At 37.1% G+C, this 22706-nt stretch overlaps 1 long non-coding RNA gene across 1 annotated transcript in view; it reads right to left on the bottom strand.

Annotated features, from left to right (window-relative positions):
- The window catches only part of LOC103102761 (uncharacterized), an 83590-nt gene that overhangs the window by 4172 nt on the left and 56712 nt on the right, over nt 1-22706 (bottom strand). The window lies entirely within an intron of this gene.

Genomic DNA, 22706 nt, shown 5'->3' with positions numbered 1-22706 from the left:
ACAATCTGGGCTAAAGGGTGCCAATCCACAAGGGACCAGAGCAAAGCCAGGAATCCCAGTCTGGGTTTAGGGTGAGGACACAGTTCTCAGGGGGAGCCTCTCTGGGATCTTTTGCCAAAAATTAAGAGTGGAGCTCCAGGACAGGGCAATCAAGGGTGTGCCTGATTGAATCAAGAACACCTTGAGACCAAAACCACGAGACTAAGAATAAAATATCCCCCCAAAACTAATACAGGAGTGAAAGAACCAATGAAGAGACAGAGGGAAACAATCTTAAAAAAAAGAAAACCCCAAAAGGTAGTCAGAGACCATCAGGGAAACTGAGGTGAGAGGGTCGTGGAGCTAACAGGGAGCATAGCAGCAAATGAAGAGCAGGCCAAGGGCAAACAACACCCCCACTGCCCCATACACCTGCTCTCACAGTCTCTGAACTTATGACTAAGCTAAGTGAGACCCTGAGATCCTGCCAGGCAAAAAGAGGTCCAAGTCAACTCACACCACTTGAAATTGCAAACCTGTGGAGAAGTCCAGAGTCCCAGCTCAAGACAATCTGGGCTAAAGGGGGACAATCCACTTGGACCCAGAGTGAAGCCAGAAATCCAAATCTAGTTTCAGGGTGAGGACATAATCCACAGTTATCCCTGGGAACTTTTTGCCTAAAACTAAGAGTGGAGCTCCAGTACAGGGCAATCAAGGGGGTGCCTGATTGAATCAAGGACACCTTGAGACCAAAACCATGAGACTAAGCCTGGGGCTAGAATCTGATCAGCACCTGACCTAATCAAGTTCAGACTAAGATGAAAATCTTACACCCCAGTCTGAAGAAAGTATTTAAGCTATCAGCATCTCAAGGGTCAATTGAATCATCATGGGGAGGGGACTCTCAGAGCTCTAAGCCCTCAGACCTCAGACCAACCTGGAAAATAAGCCAAAAATAACATTAACAAAAGAACTGAAGTTTAAGAGGGTATCCAACTTTCCAGAAAACAGAGCCTACCTATAATTAGATAGGAAAAATGAGCAAACAATCAAAAAAATCACCTAACTCTAAAGACTTTGTATGGAGACAAAGAGCAAGGTGCAGACACAGAAAGAGATAGCAAAAGCAAAGGAAACCCACCAAAGTCCAAAAGAAAAATGTGGATTGGATACAAATTCTGGAAGAGCTTAAAAAAGACTTCAAAACCCAATTGTTAGAGGTGTGGGTGAAAGAGATACAGACTGCATGGCAAGGACTTGGTTTACAAGGAAACCTCATACAGGAAGGAAATGGAACTTTGGCTGACAATGGGGATGGGAATGGAACCTCCAGTCAAGAAAAGCAGATGGACAGTTGAAAAGGAGTTCTCATCCCTTCTGAACTCAAAGGGAGAAGAACAACCTCGCTGAGCTTAACCTGCTATAATCCCTCATCAATCTGAAGAATTTAGATTAGCCATCTTTCCTCAATAGTTGTGGATAAAGATGTTTTCCCTTTGGGGAAGACAAGGGACTATCCACACAGATTTTCCATTAATATATTCAATAGCTGTATATCTATATTAGGAAATTATACCAGCCTGACTTCTTGTTTTTCCCTCTTCCCTAAACCTACTAATCCTGAATCTCTAAAACATAAATAGATCTTGTAAACTACAGAAGAACTGAACATATCATTCTTCAAATGTACTAAGGGGGTCAAGATGATATCCATCCAGGGAAGAGAACAGAAACCAGAGATTGAAGGAGATTTCATTTTTACCTTTCAGCTTTGGACATTGATTCCAACTTCACTTTCTCTGGGGCAGGTCTGCCTGGGAGAGGAAGTGGTGCTTCTCTTTATCTGTTCCCTCCCTCTCTGAGACCTGTCAAGCTTTGGTTCCTGATCCCCTACTAGTACAGAGGTAGAGGAAAAGTGGGGAAGAGAAATGAAAGTGATGCAAGAAGAAATGGACCAATTGAAAAAGGAGAACCAAAAACTGACAGAGGAAAACTAGGCCTTATAAATCAGAATTGACCATCTAGAAATCAATGATTTCATGAGAAATCAAGAAGCAATAAAGTGGAATTAAAGGAATGAAAAAAAAACAGAGGAAAACATAAAATATCTTATTTAAAAAACAACAGAAACAGAAAATAGGCCTAGGAGAGACAATCTGAGAATTATTAGATTACCTGGATGCCATGATGAAGAAAAAACCTTGGATATAATACCACAAGAAATTATCAAAGATAACTGCATAGAGATCCTAGAAAAAGAAAGTAAAATTGAAATTGAAAGAATTCATAGATCATCTCCAGAGGGAAATCCTCAATTGGCAACTTCCAGGAATGTAATAGCCAAATTCAAGAGCCACCAAGCCAAGAAATAAGTACTTCAAGCAACGAGAAAGAAAATATTCAAATACAATGGAGCTAAAATCCATATCACTCAGGACCTAGCAACTTCTATATTAAAGGATCAGAAGGCATGGAATATGATATTCAAAAAGGCAAAATATTTGGGTTTACAACTCAGAGTCACCTATCCAGCAGAACTGAGTATACTCTTTTTTTTTGGTGGGGTGGGGTATGGTCATTCAATAAGAGAGAAGATTTCCAAGCATTCCTGAGGAATGAGCCAGACCTAAACAAAAAATCTGAAGGCCAAATATGAAACACAAGAGAAGCCCAGAAAGGTAAATAAGAAAGAGAAAATTCAAGGGACTCATTAAGATAAAAAGGTCTATATGTCTGCATGGAAAGAGGATTTCGATAATTCTCAAAAATTACTCTCAGTAATACAGAAAATAGAAGGAATTTACTAAGAAAGAGGGCAGAAAGGTAAGTTGATTATGATAATATGATAATATATCATGATATGTTGTACATGTAAATGTGATGATATGGAATATATTTCAAGAAAGAAATATTGGAGTTTGGATACAGATCAAAGTATACAATATTTTACATTAGTTTATGGTTTCATTTTGGGGTTTTGGTTTTATTTGAATATTCTTCTACAACAATGATCAATATGAAAGTATGTTATTCATGATAATACATGTATATCCCAGATCAAATTGCTTACCATCTCTGAGTGCAGGGAGGAAAGTGTGGGAGAGAGACAATTTGGATCTTATAATTTCAGCAAATGTATGTTGAAAATTGGTATTACATGCAATTGGAAAATAAAATATCTTTAAGTAAAAAATAAAATAAAATTGAAAAAAATAAATTAAAAACTCTGAGGTATCACTTCACACCTGGCATATTGGCTAATATGGCAGCAAAGAAAAATGATAAATGTTGGAGTAGATGTGGGAAAATTGGGACTCTAATACACTACTGGTGGAGTTGTGAATTGATCTAACCATTCTGGAGGGCAATTTGCAACTATGCCGAAAGGGCTTTAAATAAATGCCTACCCTTTGACCCAGACATACCACTGCTGGGTTTGTACCCCAAAGAAATAAAGGGGGGAAAGACTTGACAAAAGTATTCATAGCTGTGCCTTTGTGGTGGCAAAAAATTGGAAAATGGGGGGATGCCCTTCAATTGGGGAATGGCTGAACAAATTGTGGTATATGTTGGTGATGGAATACTATTGTGCTAAAAGGAATAAAACAATGGAAGAATTCCAGGTGAACTGGAATGACCTCCAGGAATTGATGCAGAGTGAAAGGAGCAGAACCAGAAGAACATTATACACAGAGATGGATACACTGTGATACAATCAAATGTAATGGACTTCTCTACTAGCAGCAAGGCAATGATCCAGGACAATTCTGGGACTTAAGAGAAAGAACACTATCAACATTCAGAGATAGAACTGTGGAAACAGAAATCCATTAGAAAAATATATGCTTGATCACATAGTATGATGGGGAACTGATTATGGTTTTGATGTTAAAGGATTGCTCTACTGCAAATATGAATTGACATGGAAATACTTTTTGAACAATGAAACATTAATAACCCAGTGGCACTGCTCGTTAGCTCTGGGATGGGGGAAGCGATATTGGGGAAGGGGAGATTATGAGTCATGTAACCATGGGAAAATATTCTAAAAAAATTTTTTTAAATAAATTTCATTTTGTTTTTTGGTTTGTTATACCCAGAATAGTTCTCTAACCCTGCCTTCTCTATTTTATGTTAATTCTTGTGTGTGTGTGTGTGTTAAATTTCATGTTAGTAGATTTGACTCAGCTTAAATATTTTGAATCTTAAGGTCATCTGAAGAGTACTCAACCCCAGACTCCCTAGTTCCAAATTATCCACAATATCACAGAAAGACAATATGGTGTCTTAAAAAAAGCATCGGTTTGGGATTGAGAAAAATCTTGATTTAAGTCATAGTTATACAACAAGGTAACCATTAGTAAATACATTAAGCTGTCTGAAACTTAGTTTTTTCATCTTTTTATAATTAAAAATATAATGCTTACCTTATCTGTGTACATTAATGAATGTATACAAATATACATTAATACAGGCATATGTGAGGGTTCTGTGTCTTGGTTTGGGGTTCTGGGATTGTAATCACCTTGGTATATGAAATTCATAGAAATAAATGCCTCTACCACTGTTCTACAATGATAGTTATAAAGTGGAGACTGGGGAACTGAAAAGTTAAGTGACTTTTTGTCAGGGTCTCTTTATTTGTTGTTTTATTGTTGTTGTTGACTGATGTGAAAGACTTGAGGCCAGGCTTCCCATCACAATAAAAGTAAGCCTCTTTCTACTCTGTCACATTTTATAAAGAAAAAGAAAAAGAATCATGCCATCACCAGGACTCACTCCTTCCTTTCCCCTTGCTTCATCTACGTTTACTAAAGAATTGTTCTTTTTCTTCCATGCATATAAGCTGAAGTTACCCTGTTGTAACTTTATTTTCTCTTCAAGACTGCCCTCAATTTCCTCTTTTACTTTTATTTCATCTATATAAAAACTTTTGGTAGAGGAAGAGGGATTATATATATATATGTATATATATGTGTATATATATATATATACACATATATATACATATATATATATATATAAGTATATATATAGTCTGACTTGCTCCAGCCCTGTACCCCACTAAAAATGGCCTTGGATGACAAAAAGACCATATTACACTACCAAAAAATGGCAGTTAGGGTCAAGAAAGGAAGGCAATGCCAATCTATCTGACTCCCTTTTGTTGCTAGATGAAGAGAGAGCCAAGCTATGTGTGGATAGGATGAAGACATTTTTCCAGACTCACTTATGTGAGTCATCCCTCTTCTCAGAAAAAAGGTCAAAAAAGGGAAGAGATATAATTTCTTTGCTTTTGTTTCCTACCAAGAAGATAAAGAAAGAAAGTTTCTGGTGGGCTGAAGACCTTTTAGAACACAGCAAACAAATGAGATACCTGGCTGTGAGCAGGTTCAATACAGTGCCTGGGATGAGCCAAACCTAGACCTGCCTAAGGTCCCAAGGAAAAGAAAGAAATAGGAGAAATATGCCACACAAGGACCAAGAGTATCTGAAAACATCCACTGATTGAATGGAAAGCTTACATAACAGGCAAGTGGGGAAGAAAAATGCAGGTGAAAAGTCAATTCTAGCCACAAATTCAACTCTTCACTGAAGTCTTTAGGTCCAAGATACATCCAAGGGTACATTCTGAATGAAGAGAGAGACTGAGAAAAACCAGCATATAGATATCATATAGACCGAAACAAGGAAGATGAAAGTCCTAAAAAGAGATTGCCACAGAGACAGAGGGATTACAACCATCACATCACTAATAGTCATTAGCTTGGAGGTGCTTCTTTCAAATTGCTTTTTGGGAAAAGGGAACAAAAATGTATTTGTGAAAGATTGTGTGTTGATATTATTTTCATTCTTTATTTTTAATTTCTGTCCCAATTAAATGCTTTACTGCTTCTGTGCTATTTCTTGCCAGGGTCTTCCTTAGCATGATGAACCAATGAAGTCTGAGACTTGAATTAACAAGCAGAAGTTCCCCATTTATTAACTGGGTGGGAGTAAGAGATAAAATAGAACTAAATTATAATTCATCATTAAAAGTCCATTTAATTTGAACTCATGTTCAGCATGATCCAGAGTGGATAAATCAGTAAGTCAAAAAAGCAGTTATTTTGTAGGTTTAGAATAGCGATGAATAATTCAACTATGGTCAATGACACTGGCAAGAAGAAGGTGTAAACCTTAAAATTTCTTAGACTTGTGAATGTTGGAAATTTCACCATTGGAATGTGAACCCCATTGGCAAGGGGGGGTTCCTCCTCCTTCCTTCTTAAGATTACTTTAGGACAGAAACCTTTTGCTGAACAATGGAAAGGGCTGCAGCATAGATCAAAATTTAATTATTCCAATCTCCACCCTACTCAGGGTAACAGGATTTAGGAAGGGCTGTAGCAAAGGATCAAGATTTAATTATTTGAGAATATGACCTTCAACAGACATGTGCAAAGCCACAGACCTCTGGGCGGTCCTGGGTTAAGCTAGAGCCACCATTGGCACAGGTAAGACATGGACAGTGATTGGTAGATGTGAGAACTGAGGGGAGGGAACTTGGATGGTTTCCTTAAAGATAGAGGGGTCTGAGGACTAAGGTGGTTGGTTGGAGAGGTTTTGCTCTGAGAGGTGGTGCTCTGAGAAGGTTGCTCTGAAGGAAGCTGGAGGTGGAGGCCCCTGAGACTGTTTCTCCATTTTGGTCACGTGAGTGATAGGGACTGATCTCTTTTCTTTGCCTCAGCTATCTAAGGGCTTGGGCCTTTTGGTCCAACCTAAATGGAGGGGGCATTTAAGCCCTATTACCTTCTCTCCCCTTCTCTCTCTCTCTCTCTCTCTCTCTCTCTCTCTCTCTCTCTCTCTCTCTCTCTCTCATACCTTTCTTCCTCCTGTTTGTAATTAAATTCCATAAAAGGTTGACTGCTGACTTGAGTTTTCATTTAGGAATTACATAGCTGAATTCCTTGGCGACCTTAAATTAATATATATCAGTCTTTTAAAGTGATTTCCTTGTCACAAAGGTAGAGAGAACAAGTCGGTATTAGGTACAGGAGGTGAAAGGATGGTAGAGGTGGAAGGTTCTGGAATGATGAAAATACAATGAAAGGAACAAGGAACTTCATGGTAGAGTAGGAAGACTATTGAACTGGCAGTCAAGAGCCTGTAATCTTGTGTCATTTTTGACATTAAGCAGATGTGAAAATTTTGGTGAGTAACTTTATGACTTTGGGTCTATGTCTCATCATTAAAGTGCAAAGAAGTATTACATTTGTAAAAAATAATTTAACTAGACCTGTGATTTTATCCTTATGACATGTGAAGAACTCCCTCTACTTATAAAATTCAGTATGTACTCAGCAGTTTATATCCTAGAAATTGCCTTAAGCCACTGAGAGGTCAAGTGATGCCTAGGCCACACTGACAGCTTCTACCAGATGTAGGATTTCTTGGCTTTGAGTCTGACTCTCTATCAACTGTACTATAGAGCCTCACATGAAATGTTACATTGAAATCAGAAGTGTTAAGATAGGAGATATAACATATAAATAATCAAATCTATAACCCCCCTCCCAAAAAAATGCTGTGTATCAGATAATTTCTCAGGTCTCTTTAAGCTCTAATACATTATTTATCATGAATATCAAAGAAGATGAGAAAGATATATATATATATATATATATATATATATATATATATATGAGAACTATGTGAATGCCAACTCATCTATAATTGAATAGTTAAGGGAAAAGGACTTGTCTAAAGCAAGCAAAAATAAGTGACTTGCTCAAGGTCATAGAGCTTTCAAATGTCAAAGACAGGATATAAATCCAGAGTTTATTGACCATTGGTCCAGTTCTCTAATCTCCTTTCTGCACTTCTAGGAGATACATATGAAAAAGGAGATAAAAGCAGAGAATAAAAGAGCAACCATTGGGAGAGCTGATCAGCATACACTCTGTTCTCAGGAGTTCTCCGTGTCACCCAAGGACATAAAAGTTTTAATATCTTCAATTGAGAAATAATAAAGCAATTGGAAGTTAGTTAACACTGAAGCAAATTTACGAGGCACACTATATTACCCTGGGTGCCAGAGAAATGATTCAAGGGACCATTTTCATTGTAGTAATAAAATGTGCTATTAAAATTTGGGGAACTTTTCAGAAAGTCTGAAATAGCATCGAACTCAAATTGTCTTTTTCCATTCAAACGATAAAACCACTTTATGATGCTGTGTGACTGACTATTTGTAGCGTTGCACCAAATGGAGGTTCAAAGAGTCTCTTGCATTGTTTTCCATAGATATTTTTTTTGTTCCTAAAATATTCAAGTATATGAAGTGGAGTGAGGGGGAGATTCCATCATTGGAGTCAGGTGTTCTAGGCTTCTGAAGCACAATAACCAGAAATGTTTGACTCTTTAGTTCTGTTTAGAATGAGATCTACTATTGTCTCATCTTCGGGAGTTATTTTTCTTTAGGATCAAGCCCCCTTTTCATCACCTCCCTTTCATAAATTCTCTGCCAGTTTTTTTCTGGTTGGAAATAGATACACATGATGAGCCTCCAAAGTAGGAAGAGTAAGAGAGATTTCAGGTGTTCTGACACAAAGTATTCCATGTACCTATTATAGGGTATGGTAGAATGTAAATTAAATTAATTATTAATTAGCTAACTAATTAAAAAGTATTATTTAAGTGCTCACTATGTGCCAAGTACTGTACTGGGGAATGGGGTATGCACATACAAAGTCAAGAGAGTCATTCAAGAAACTTACATAAATTCCCAAGAAGCTTCTTTTGTAAAGGGAGGGAGAAAATATAGAGAAGTGATTGCTATCAAAAAGAATCTGGTCTAGGAAAATACAGGGATAGCAAGTGTTTCCATAAAACAGTCAACTGAAAAGCACTTTCCAGAATCAACAGTAGTATTGATTTCATTAGCGTTCTCAGATTAGGAAATGGTAGTACTTAGAATGGAACTTCCTTGAGTATAAGAACTATTTCTTGAGTCTTTGTATGCCAGTGCCCAGTAAATGCCTGGAGTACAGAGCAAGCACTTTATGTTGAGCAAATACTGGAGGAAGACAAAATGATTTTCTTTGGAAAGATGTTCTGATATCTGCCAGAATTTTCTTTGCTCCAGTCAGAAATAAAAGAAAAGGGCTAATATACCCCAGAGCAGTGATGTCCAACTTTCTTCAGAATATGAGGACCCCTTTTTATCCCATTTTTGCAAGTTCTGAAAGAGAACATAATATGAATCTTTTCAAAAAGCTACCATGAATCCAGCAGCTCTTTCAAAAGAATTTGTATTTTCTCAATCTCAGCACCATTCACCTCCATTTTGTAGGTAGTGAAAGGAGGACTAGATTTGGAATTTCTTCTAATACTTTCTCTAGCCTTCTCTTCCTCCTTCTCCCTTTTCTTCTTCTCCTCCTTTTCTTCCTTCTTCTCTTCCTCCCATCCCCTTAGACCTTTGGCTTCCATTCCAGACAACCCCAAATAATCCCCAGAAATTGGAATCCAGGTTCATCCTCTTTGAAGGAAGTTTTACATCTCTCTCCCCAGGACTATTTTGGAAAGGATTACTTTTCATGTAGAATTCATTTTTGATGGATTTATATGTTTCTTTTTTCCAGTGAACTAGAAATTCCCCAGAAAGTACTTGCTGCTTCTCATTAAAATAAATGTTTCTCTTTTCTCTTATGTAAAATTGTCTTTGTTTATTCAGTGGGCATCAGTTACGCAAACATCCCTCTAACCCCTCCCAGAAGATCCCAGAGAAAGGTGGGGAATAATATGAGAGTATCATTTAGACATTCCCCCCACTCCCATGTCCCTTAGGGTTAGTGGTCTCAACAAATCTGTCAGAAAATTCAGATTTGAACTTTTAAGCAGACATCTTAATAATTGGAACCCATATCAGTTGATGTGAGATCAAAGTACTGTAGAGAAATTTTATACTAATAGAGTCTAAAAAAAGTTATGGCATATATAAAAATATAAATAAACTATCAGACAGGTTTGGCCTTCAGTTGTTCTTCAGTGATTCCATTTAGGGTTTTCTTGGCAAAGGTACAAGAGTGGATTGCCTTTTTCTCCTCTAGCTCATCTTATAGATAAGGAAACTGAAGCAATCAGGGTTAAGTGACTTGCCCAAGGTGATATAGCCAAGCAAATGTATAAGACCAAATATGAATTCAGAAAGTCTAGTACTCTACTCACTGTGCCACCCAGTTGCCCAAGTTTGGCTTAGATGAACCCAAATTGTGTACCCAATGCAATTCAATAAAAATTTATTAAGCAACTACTTTATGTCAGCTACCATGGTAGACCCTAGAGACACCAAGACAACAAGGCAGTTATGTCTGCTCAAGAAATTTCTATTCTGTGGGCAAGAATATATGACCAGATATATGTGCATCTATAAAATAAATACATATTAATTGAGAGAAGAGGAGAGAAACAAGTGGATTCAGAGATGAGGATATATGTCATGTCAGTTGAACTGAGATTTAAAGGTAGCTAGTTTCTAAGAGAGAGGAGGGCATGCATTCCAACCTTGGGGGACAATTTGTTGGAAGGGACATTCTTTGGAAGAAGGAAAATATGCCAGATGGAGGACTAATTCCACTATACCTTAGGTAAGAACCACAGCGTAACAAACCTAAAGGACTAAATGAACATCCCCTTCTGGTTTGTTCATCCAAAATTAAAGGTGTTTTATTGAAATGACATGCCTACTGCATATTGATCTACAAGAGTTCCTGCAGAGAGAAGAGCATTATCTCTTGTTAAGCAGAGGTGAAATGTATGAACTGGAGCCCTAATCCTGCATTCAGACACCAGGAGAACAATGATGCTTTTCATGCCTTTGAAAGGAGGCTGACAACGTGGAAAAGTCTCTGCTGGGGGATCTGAAAGGCTCTTGCTGGTGAAATATTGGTTTATAGAGATTGTACTGTAACATACACCAACAGGTAAGCTAGAGCCACAATTCTTTGGTAGATACATACCAAATTTGTTCTTGTATTTTCTCTACTCTGCAATCCCATCCTCTCCCCTCTCATAACCTTGGATGAATAATGATATATTTTCCCATCATTTCCATAATTCCTCTCCTGGAAGGCTGCTCTAGCTATTAGAAAATTAAAAGTACCAGAAATGGAAAGGAGATAATTTATGGGGAACAGAAAGTAAAAGAGGAAAAATTCCCAGCACATTGTTTATAAATTATTTCAATATTTTTATTAATTGATCTATAAAGGTAGCATGGAATAATGAACATAGAGCCAGTCTTTCAAACATAAAGGTCAAGAACAAAGCCTACCTCTTGCACATATTGTTTATATAACTATCTATGATGCAATGCAAATGAGACTTGGATTGACTGTGGTAGAAAGAGTGTCTTCACAGGGAGTTCTCTATACCAACAAAATCATGAAAAAGCATCAAATCATCAGTCCAGTCCATGAATAATATATGAATGTGTGTTAATATTCATGTTTATCTATCTACCTATCTCACTATCTATTGATGGATACAAGGAGAAACAGAGAGAGACAGAGAGAAATAGAGAGACAGAGAGATAGAGAAACAGAGAGAGAGAGAAAGAGAGAGAAAGAGAGAAAGGAAGGGAAGAGATAAGGCAAGAGAGACACAGAAAAAGGTACAGAGATAGAGACATTGAAAAACAGAGATAGGAAAAGAGACAGAGGGACACGGACAGAGAAAAGAATAAAGAGGGAAAGAAAAAGACAGAGAGATTAGTGTAGTCAGAACACATCACATCTAATAAGATGAATATTTCACGGGTCTTCAGTTGAACTATAATTCCATCTACCTGTACTAGTTTTCCCCAAGAATTCGATTTTATGTCTTCATAATTGACTTATCAGAGATGAATGAAGTCAAGTTATAGCAGTGAACTCAGTGAAAGAAAACATTGCCTTTGGGTGAGGTAAATATAGACTAGCCTTTAATACTTTCCTGAATTCATGGCAAAGAACCCATATAAATGAATCCCAGATAGCTTACAGGGACTTAAATATGAAATAGAAGCTTGCTAACTGAGAATAATACTAATGTAATGTATAAAACGTCACACATCAATGTTAAAAATTCAAGAAAAAAGGACTTTCCTCCATTAAAAATATAATCATAAACAAGACTAATTTGCATTGCTATTTTATTTGCACTCATATAGTAAGCTAATAGTTAAGGGGAAGTTAAAAGATGACAGTTGCTGCCCTCCAGTTATTTGTGGAAAGATAAATACAAGAACAAGTTGGGGAAAAAAGTAAACCTACATATTAGAAGAGAAGAAATATTCATTAAACTAGCATGCATTAAGAATTGAGTAGTAGCTAGGTGGCGCGGTAGATATAGTTCTGGGCTTGGAACCAGGAAGACATCTTCCTGAGTTCAAATCTGGTCCCAGACACTCACTTAGCTATGTGCTAGCTATGGGATTATGGGAGTCACTTAACCTTGTTTGTTAAAAAAAAAAAACTGCCTGGGATACAACTTTGGGACAGCTGGGTGGTTCAGTCAGATAGAGAGCCAGGCCTAGAGATAGGAAGTCCTGGGTTCAACTAGCCCCCATTGCCTAGCTCTTACCAATCTTCTGCCCTGGAAAAATATATAATATTGATTCTAACATGGAAGGTAAGGATTAAAAATAATGAATTTAGGGTAAGATGAGGATATTACTAGGTACTGGAACAGATACACAGTTAAACAATAATAGGATCGTGTCCCCTAAGAGTCAGAGCTAGAAGTGAGGCTCAGAGGGTTTTTAGTCCAATCCCCTCATTTTGCATATAGAAAAAATAACTCTCAGAGGTTAAATGCTTTGCCCTCTCTCACACCCAGGATTTGATCCCAGATGAAATGACTGAAAATCCAACATTCTAATAACAACAAATAATATTTATGTAGTGTTTAAAGTTTTAAAAATTATTTCCTCACAGCATCCCCATCAGGGAGAATATATCATGCTCTCTATTTTATAGAGAATGTGATTCAGAGAAAGTAAATGGAGTGGTCAGAACAAGATAGGGCTCCTGTTTTACAGAAATTAGAGCAGGCTACATTTGGAGCTCTCAAATACATCACTAGGGTCATAGGGGTGGAGATGCACCATTTATTAACATAGCCCAGGCTGTATCTGAATAGGCTCATCATCAGAGACTCACCTTTATGGGAATACTTTGTCATTCTTCTGGGAAAAGTACCAAATACACTTCACAAGAAACCCAGGAAAGAAAACTTGGGCAAAATACATTGGGACCCCAACTACCTTGGGTAGCTTCAGAGGTCATCCCAGATAAGCTTAGCACATAGAAACATATCCCTATCTAAGAAATGCCCTGCCAAATCCATACAGGATAACCAAATGATGGCTACAACCTCATGAGCTCTGGATATTTTAATGACTCTACTTCAAAATTAAAAAAAAAAGAAGCCTTATCTATCTAAATTCATCAGAGTTGTAGCCAGTCCAATAATAGTGGTCATGGCTATTAACCCTCCTAAAAATTCTCAACATGTGGCCAAAGTGGTAAAAAAAAAATCAAAAGTTATCCAGCATAATTCACTTTGATTCCATGGATAACTGTAGCCAGAGACTCAATTGATTAATTGTTCTAAAACAGGAATTCTTAACCTGGAGGTTATGGATCCAAAAATATTCCCTAAATAGATCCCACAGATTCTATGAATTTTTTTCAAAATTTTGATGACTTGCTTTCAATTCTAATCCTCTATAGTTTATGTATTTTAAAGCACTCGGAGATGAAATCCACAGGCTTTACTAGAGAACCAACAGGTCCATGAAACACAATGCTAATAACCCCCAGACTAGAAGGAGCACCGATTTATGCCATCAGTAGATGCCGACATATGTTGAAAGAATCCTTACTAGATCAGGATCTGGAGGACTTCTGCAAAGTTGAAAGGTAACATTCCATGACCTCATGCACGCTCCAATTCCTTTCGCTGGTCCACTTCTCAGAGTAGCAATTTACTAAGTGGTCCCCTAGTGACTTTGGAAAACATTCCAAATTACTTCCTTGAGTGATGGTGAACAGCTAAAGCCCAGCTCCCAAGTCCCGTTGTTTGTGAAGGACTTACACCAGAGGATTGCAGTTTTAAGGAATATGACAGCTGCTTTCACTAAACAGTCGGACATAATCTAGAAGTTGTCACTGTGATGACAAAATCCAGAGAGGCTGTCACAAAGTCACCGGCTTCTGCTTTCATGTTAAAATCTCTCCATGTCTATTAAAGAAGCCCAATTTTTCCATATGATCTGCTTCCTGCAAACTCTGCTGTCTGCCCTGACTAGTCTCTGTTTAAAGGGTTCTAATTCTTACTCTTACCCATTTTTCCACCTGTCCTCACCTACTACTCTGGAGTTCCTCTTTGCCAATCATTCTTTTCAAATCCATTTACAATGAAAAATCCATTCATTAAACTTTAGTTCCTCATTACCACCACTCTTGTTCTTGTTCTTCCCACTCTTCTTTAACACCAGCTATGCTATTCTTGCATTTTCCTATTTCTTGCTTAGACAAATTAATGAAGAAGAATTTATTAAAGGCATATTATGTGTAAAACGTAAATACATTTATTGCTATTTGCAGTTTTTCCTGCTTCTTTAATCTTTTTCACTGAGAATTAAACCCCTTATTTATTTGTTTTCTTTTTTTAAAATAGAAAAATTCCAGGCACTACTACAGATCTCTTTTGATCAAAAGTACTTCTCTTTTAAAAGCAAATTACAGAGAGAAGCTAGGTGCCTTAGTGGATAGAGAGCCAGGATTAGAAATGGGTTGAGTCTGGCTTCAAATATTTCCTAGATGTGTGACCCTGGGCAAGTCATTAAACCCCCATTGCCTAGCCCTTACTGTTTTTCTGCCTTGGAACACAGTATTAATGGGTTTTTTTTTCCTTACCAATATCACTGTACTCCTTATACTCTCTGAATTTGCTATCTCCTCTACAGAAGTAAATCTGTTAGGAAAGTTGAATGCAAATAAGTAGAAGGAGAACAATAAGGAACATATAAATGATTTCTGCAATTGCTTGTGAAATGGTGTTTTGGCCTGGAGAATCTGTTCTTTCTAAATAGCTGACTCTACTAATAATGTAGGTGGTGCAATGAATAGAGCATCAAGCCTGTAGTCAGAAGACTGATCTTCCTGAGCTCAAATCTGACTTACCATCCATGTCACTCTGAGCAAGTCAACCAATCCTGTTTGCCTCAGTTTTCACATTTGAAAAATAAATTGGAGAAGGAAACGGCAAACTATTCCAGTATCTTCTCTAAGAAAACCCCAAATGAATGTTCATGAAGAATCAGACATGGCTGAAAAATGACTGAACAACTAGAGATTCATTTCATCATTTGTGAGACTGTCATTCTCTATGAAAGGAAATAACCCTAAGTTATGGAGATCCAATGAGATAACAACATGTTTAACATCTGCAAATGTTAATGTGATTGTTATTGTTATTATGTAGTATGGAGTATTCAGTAGACCTGATCTAGTGGAACTAGATTCAACTACTGTCCCTGATATTTATTGGCTCTGTGAGCTTAAACATTTAGGTAGTACAGTAGACAGAAGGCTGAAGCACACATTTAAGAGGGAAGATGTGTTTTATTTTTTTTAATTAAATTTTAACAATTTAAAATTTAAAAGTAAATTATGTTTTTAAATCAATATGCTTCTCAAGACTAACAGACTTTGGGGGAGGCAGAGTCAAGATGGCGGCTTAGAAGCAGCAAAAGTTCAGACCTCTGAAAACCCTTCCTTACCAATCACAAACTGAATGCTCCTAGGGGACTGAAATTCAAACTTAGCAATGGGACAGAGGCAGGGAACCCTCCTTCTGGACTCAATTCAAAAGGTAAGATCCCAAAAAGCCAGAATCAGAGAACACTATGGTCTAAGGGAAAGGCAGAAGGAATGTCCCAGGGCCCCTCACCCGCAACCCAGAGCGCGGAGCCCCCAGCAGCAGCAGGAACCTCTGGGCGGGCAAAGGTGCTGGTTTGGAGGGTGTACCTTGAGAGCAACCTGGGCCAAGCTCAAAGAGTCCAACACAGGCAGCAGGGAAGCAGCCAGAGAGAGACCAAAGATCCTGAAGCCCCATGGCTGGGTCCCTCCATCTGGCTCCAGTCTCACCAGAGGTTTTTGCCTCGGTGCACATCCAGACCAACCAAGTTGTACCTAATGCCATCAGGAATCATTAGAACTCAGGAAGGACAGGACTCCTCCCCCGCTAGAGTGGAGGGCTTCCCTCAAGGACAGGAACCTCTGGGCAGGCAAAGGCACTAGTGTACCTTGCATACAGTGCTGTGCCAGGCTCAGAGTATGGAATGAAGGCACCAGAGAAGCAGCTGGAGAATTGGAGAGGGCCTGAGCAGCTGAGACCTTCCATTTGGCTACAGGCTTCCAGGAGTCTTTGGCCTCAGAGCACATACAGCCCAACCAAGTTGAACTTAATCCAATCAAAAGCCTCCAGAGGACAGGGAAGCCAATATTCCTCCCCCAGAGACTGTACCAAGAGATTTGACAAAGCTCCAAGAGAGGAGACTGACAGCCACAAAACCAAAAAAAAAAATGAGAGGAACAAGAGAACAGACAAATATGGGAAGCAAAGAAGGGGTAAACACAAGCAAACAACAGAAAAATAAGAAAGAAATTACAATAGACAGCTTCTGTACAGGGAACGAGCAAAGAGCGAATGAAACCGAGGGGGAGGCATCAGCAAAGGAAAACTCAGGATTCCCAGCAAATTGGACACAGGCTTTGGAAGAACTTAAAATGCAATTAAAAACACAATTAAGAGAGGCTGAAGACAATTGGGAAAAAACTTAAAAACTAAGATAAATCATCTGGAAACAGAAAATAGTATCTTGAAAGCCAAAATCACCCAGCTGGAAAATGACGCAAAGGAGATGAAAGATGAAGTGAAGAGGATGAAAGATGACCTCCAAAGAAAATCAGACCAGAAGGAAAAGGATGACCAAAAAGCCAGGGATGAAATCCAGTCTTTAAGAACCAGAATACAATAACTAGAATTAAGTGACCTCACAAGGCATCAAAACACTATAAAACAAAACCAAAAGACTAAAAAAATTGAGGAAAATATAAAGCATCTCATTCACAAAACAGGATTTAGAAAATTGTTCAAGGGGAGGCAATTTAAGAATCATTGGTCTACCAGAAGACCATGACAAAAGAAAAATACTGGACATCATGCTTCAGAAAATCATTAAGGAAAATTGCCCCACTATCCTAGAACAAGAGGGGAAAATGGAGATTGAAAGAATCCACAGATCACCTACTGTACTGATCCCCAACTGACAACACCCAGGAATGTTATAGCCACATTCAAGAACTATCAGACCAAAGAAAAAATATTACAAGCTGCCAAGAAGTCATTTAGATACCATGGAACCACAGTGAGGATAATGCAGGACTTGGCTGCATCCACACTGAAAAACCAAAAGGCATGGAATATGATATTCTGGAAAGCAAAGGAACTAGGTCTACAATCAAGAATCAACTACCCAGAAAAACTGACTATATTCTTACAGGTGAAAGTATGGTCATTCAACGAAATAGAAGAATTACAAGAATTCATGAAGAAAAGACCAGACCTGAACAGAAAATTTGATGTCCAAGCACAGAACTAAAGAGAATCATCAAAAGGTAATTAAAAAGAGGGAAAAAAGAAAAGCAAAACAAAACAAAAAAAAATTTTAAGAGACTCAATAAGTTAAAATTATATGTATCCCTATAAGAAAAGACGTCACTGGTAACTCTTAAAAATTGTTGTTATTACCTGGGCAGCCAAAAGAAGTACACTTAGAGGGAACAATGACAATCTGTATAGGATGAAAGGACAAGACATGAATAGGTATATAGATATATGCATACATAAATACATACACATGTGTATGCATATATATATATATGTGTGTGTGTATATATGCATATATATATATATATATATAAATAACTAGATCTAAAATAGGTTAATATTAAAAGAAATGGGAAAAGAAACAAATATGGGTAAATTTAGGTCACAAAGAAGCTCATGGTGGGAGGGGGGAGAACATGATACACTGGAAGGGTAAAGAGGTTGGCAATAGTAATACTCAACTCTTACATGCTTTGAAATTGACCCAAAGAGGGAAGAACAATCCAATCCATTGGGGCAGAGAATAGATTTGCGCCCTATAGGGGAGTAGAAGGGTACCAAAGGTCTGGTGGGGAGGGAAGCAGTAGAAGGGACAGAGGGAGTGGGGGGTTAATTTTAGAAAGACTACAGGGAATATTAGGGGGGATAAGAAGAGAGGGGGTTGAAAGGGAAGTAAAATAAGGGTGGGAACTAGAGAGATTGATTAAAAAGAAACATTGGTGTAGAAGGAAATAGTGAAAGAAGAAAAGGCAGGAACAGGAGTAGAAATTAAAATGCTAGATAATATACAGCTAGTAATCATAACTCTGAATGTGAATGGAATGAACGCACCCATAAAACGCAAGCAAATAGCAGAGTGGATTAGAATCCAAAACCCTACTGTATGCTGTCTACAAGAAACATACATCAGGAAGGTAGAGACGCATAGGGTGAAACTAAGAGGATGAAGCCAAATTTATATTGGGCATCAACTGAAAAAAGAAGGTAGGAGTCACAATCATGATATCCGACAAAGCCAAATTAAAAATAATTCTAGTTAAAAGATATAGGGAAGGTAATTACATCCTGATAAAAGGCAGTATAGACAATGAGGAAATATCTGTACTCAACATGTATGCACCAAATGGCATAGCATCCAAATTTCTAAAGGAGAAACTAGAGGAGCTCAAGGATGAAATAGATAGAAAAACTATACTAGTAGGAGCCCTGAAAATTCCTCTATCTGAACTAGATAAATCAAACCAAAAAATAACTAAGAAAGAGTTAAGAGAAGTGAATGAAATCTTAGAAAAATTAGAGTTAGTATATATGTGGAGAAAAATAGGAACAAAAGAGAATATACCTTCTTTTTAGCAGCACATGGTACATTCACAAAAACTGACCATGTATTAGGGCATAAAAACATTGCAAACAAGTGCAAAAGAGTAGAAATAATAAATGCAACTTTCTCAGATTACAATGCAATGAAAATAATAATTAGTAATGGATCATGGAAAGGTAAATCAAAAATTAATTGGAAATTAAACAATATGATTCTCCAAAGCCAGTTAGTTAAAGAAGAAATTATAGAAACAACTAATAACTCCATTGAAGAAAATGAAAATGATGAGACATCCTTTCAAAACCTATGGCATGCAGCCAAAGCAGTACTCAGGGGGAAATTTATATCCTTGAGTTCCTATATTAACAAATTAGGGAGGGCAGAGGTCAATGAATTGGGCATGCAAATTAAAAAATTAGAAAGCAAACAAATTAAAAATCCTCAGATCCTAAAAATCAAAGGAGAAATTAATAAAATTGAAAGTCAAAGAAACATTGATTTAATAAATAAGACTAGAAGCTGGTACTTTGAAAAAACAAATAAAATAGACAAAGTACTAGTCAGTCTAATTAAAAAAAGGAAAGAAAAAAAAACAAATTGACAATATCCAAGATAAAAAATGAGACCTCCTCTAATGAAGAGGAAATTAAGGCAATCATTAAAAACGACTATGCCCAATTATATGGCAACAAATATGGCAATCTAGGTGATATGGATGAATACTTACAAAAATAAAAATTGCCTAGACTAAAAGAGGAAGAAATAAATTACCTAAACAACCCCATATCAGAAAAAGAAATTGAACAAGCCATCAAAGAAGTCCCTAAGAAAAAATACCCAGAAAAATTCACAAATGAATTCTATCAAACATTCAAAGAACAACTAATTCCCATATTAAACAAACTATTTGACAGAATAAGCCAAGAAGGAGTTCTACCAAATTCATTTTATGACACAAACATGGTGCTGACCAGGCAGGTCAAAAACAGAGAAAGAAAATTACAGACCAATATTCTAAATGAACATAGATGCAAAAATATTAAATAGGATACTACCAAAAAGAATCCAGCAAGTGATCACAAGGGCCATTCACTATGATCAAGTAGGATTCATACCAGGAATGCAAGGATGGTTCAATATTAGGAAAACCATCCACATAATTGACCATATCAACAAGCAAAACAACAAAAATCACATGATTATCTCAATAGACACAGAAAAAGCCTTTGACAAAATACAACACTCATTCCTATTAAATACACTAGAAAGTAAAAGAATAGAAGGGTCATTCCTAAAAATAATAAACAATATTTATCTAAAACCATCAGTCAATGTCATCTGCAATGTGGATAAACTAAAAGCCTTCCCAATAAGATCAGGAGTGAAACAATGATTCCCATTATCACCTCTATTATTTAACATTGTACTAGAAACACTAGCAGTAGCAATTAGAGAAGAAAAAGAAATTGAAGGTATTAAAATTGGCAATGAGGAGACTAAGCTATCACTCTTTGTGGATGATATGATGATTTCCTTAAAGAATTCTAGAGAATCAACCAAAAAATTACTCAAAATAATCAACAACTTTAGCAAAGTTGCAGGATACAAAATAAACCCGCATAAGTCATCAGTATTTCTATATATCTCTAACCCATTTCAGCAGCAAGAATTAGAAAGAGAAATCCCATTCAAAATCACCTTAGACAAAATAAAATACCTAGGAATCTATCTGCCAAGAAAAACACAGGAACTATATGAGCAAAACTACAAAACAATCTCCACACAGTTAAAACTAGATCTAAACAATTGGAAAAACATTGATTGCTCATGGGTGGGACAAGCTAACATAATAAAAAATGACCATCCAACCCAAATTAATTTACTTATTTAGTGCCATACCCATTGAACTACCAAAAAACTTCTTTACTGAATTACTGAATTAGAAAAAAATATAACTAAGTTCATTTCGAAGAACAAAAGATCAAGGATATCCAGGGACATCATGAAAAAAAAATGCGAAGGAAGGAGGTACTTGCAGTCCCAGATCTCAAACTATACTATAAAGCAGTGGCCATCAAAACTATTTGGTACTGGCTAAGAGACAGAAATGATGATCAGTGGAAAAGACTTGGGGTAAATGACATTAGCAAGACAGTCTATGAGAAACCCAAAGATCCCAGCTTTTGGGACAAAATCCACTATTTCATAAAAACTGCTGGGAAAATTGGAGGACAGTGTGGGAAAGATTATATTTAGATCAACACCTCACACCCTACACCAAGATAAATTCAAAATGGGTGAATGACTTGAACATAAAGAAGGAAACTATAAGAAAATTAGGCGAACACAGAATAGTATACATGTCAGACCTTTGGGAAGGGAAAGACTTTAAAACCAAGCAAGACTTAGAAAGAGTCACAAAATGTAAAATAAATTATGTTGACTAAATCAAATTAAAAAGGTTTTGTACAAACAAAACCAATGTAACTTAAATCAGAAGGGAAGCAACAAATTGGGAAACAATCTGCATAAAAACCTCTAACAAAGGTCTAATTACTCAAATTTACAGAGCTAAATCAATTGTACAAAAAAATCAAGCTATTCTCCAATTGATAAATGGGCAAGGGACGTGGATAGGCAGTTCTCAGATAAAGAAATCAAAACTATTAATAAGCACATGAAAAAGTGCTCTAAATCTCTTATAATCAGAGAGATGCAAATCAAACAACTCTGAGGTATCATCTCACACCTAGAAGATTGGTTAACATGACAGCATAGAAAATAATGAATGCTGGAGGGGATGTGGCAAAGTGGGGACATTAATTCATTGCTGGTGGAATTGTGAATTGATCCAACCATTCTGGAGGGCAATTTGGAACTATGCCCAAAGGGCACTAAAAGACTGTCTGCCCTTGACTTGTACAAAAATATTCATAGCTGTGCTCTTTGTGGTGGCAAAAAATTGGAAAATGAGGGGATGCCCTTAAGTTGGGGAATGGCTGAACAAATTGTGGTATATGTTGGTGATGGAATACTATTGTGCTAAAAGGAATAATAAAGTGGAGGAATTCCATGGAGACTGGAGTAACTTCCAGGAAGTGATGCAGAGTGAAAGGAACAGAACCAGGAAAACATTGTACACAGAGACTGATACACTGTGGTACAATCGAACGTAGTGGACTTTTCCGTTAGTGTCAATGCAATGTCCCTGAACAATCTGCAGGGATCTAGGAGAAAAAACACTATCCACAAGCAGAGGATAAACTGTGGGAGTAAAAACACCAAAGAAAAGCAACTGCTTGAGTACAGGGGTTGAGGGGATATGATTGAGGAGAGACTCTAAATGAATACCCTAATGCAAATAGCAACAACATGGAAATGGGTTCCAATCAAGAACACATGTGATACCCAGTGGAATCACGTGTTGGCTATAGGAGGGGTGATGGGAGGGAGGGAGGAAAAGAAAATGATCTTTGTTTCTAATGAATAATGTTTGAAAATGACCAAATAAAATAATGTTTAAAAGGAAAAAAAAAGACTAACAGACTTTGCTAAACATTTTTTCTTCAAATATCTGAGATATCATTGACTTGGATTCCTTCTATTGACATAACTCAGAACACCACAGCCCTTAGGACTTTGTAAGTTTAATACACTTTGAGAGCTGAAGTAGTAGAGAATTGATCAACAAGCAACCTATTTGGTT

The sequence above is a fragment of the Monodelphis domestica genome, chromosome 7, assembly GCF_027887165.1.
Source record: "Monodelphis domestica isolate mMonDom1 chromosome 7, mMonDom1.pri, whole genome shotgun sequence".
NCBI lineage: Eukaryota > Metazoa > Chordata > Mammalia > Didelphimorphia > Didelphidae > Monodelphis > Monodelphis domestica.
This window is presented reverse-complemented; position numbering and strand designations above follow the sequence as displayed.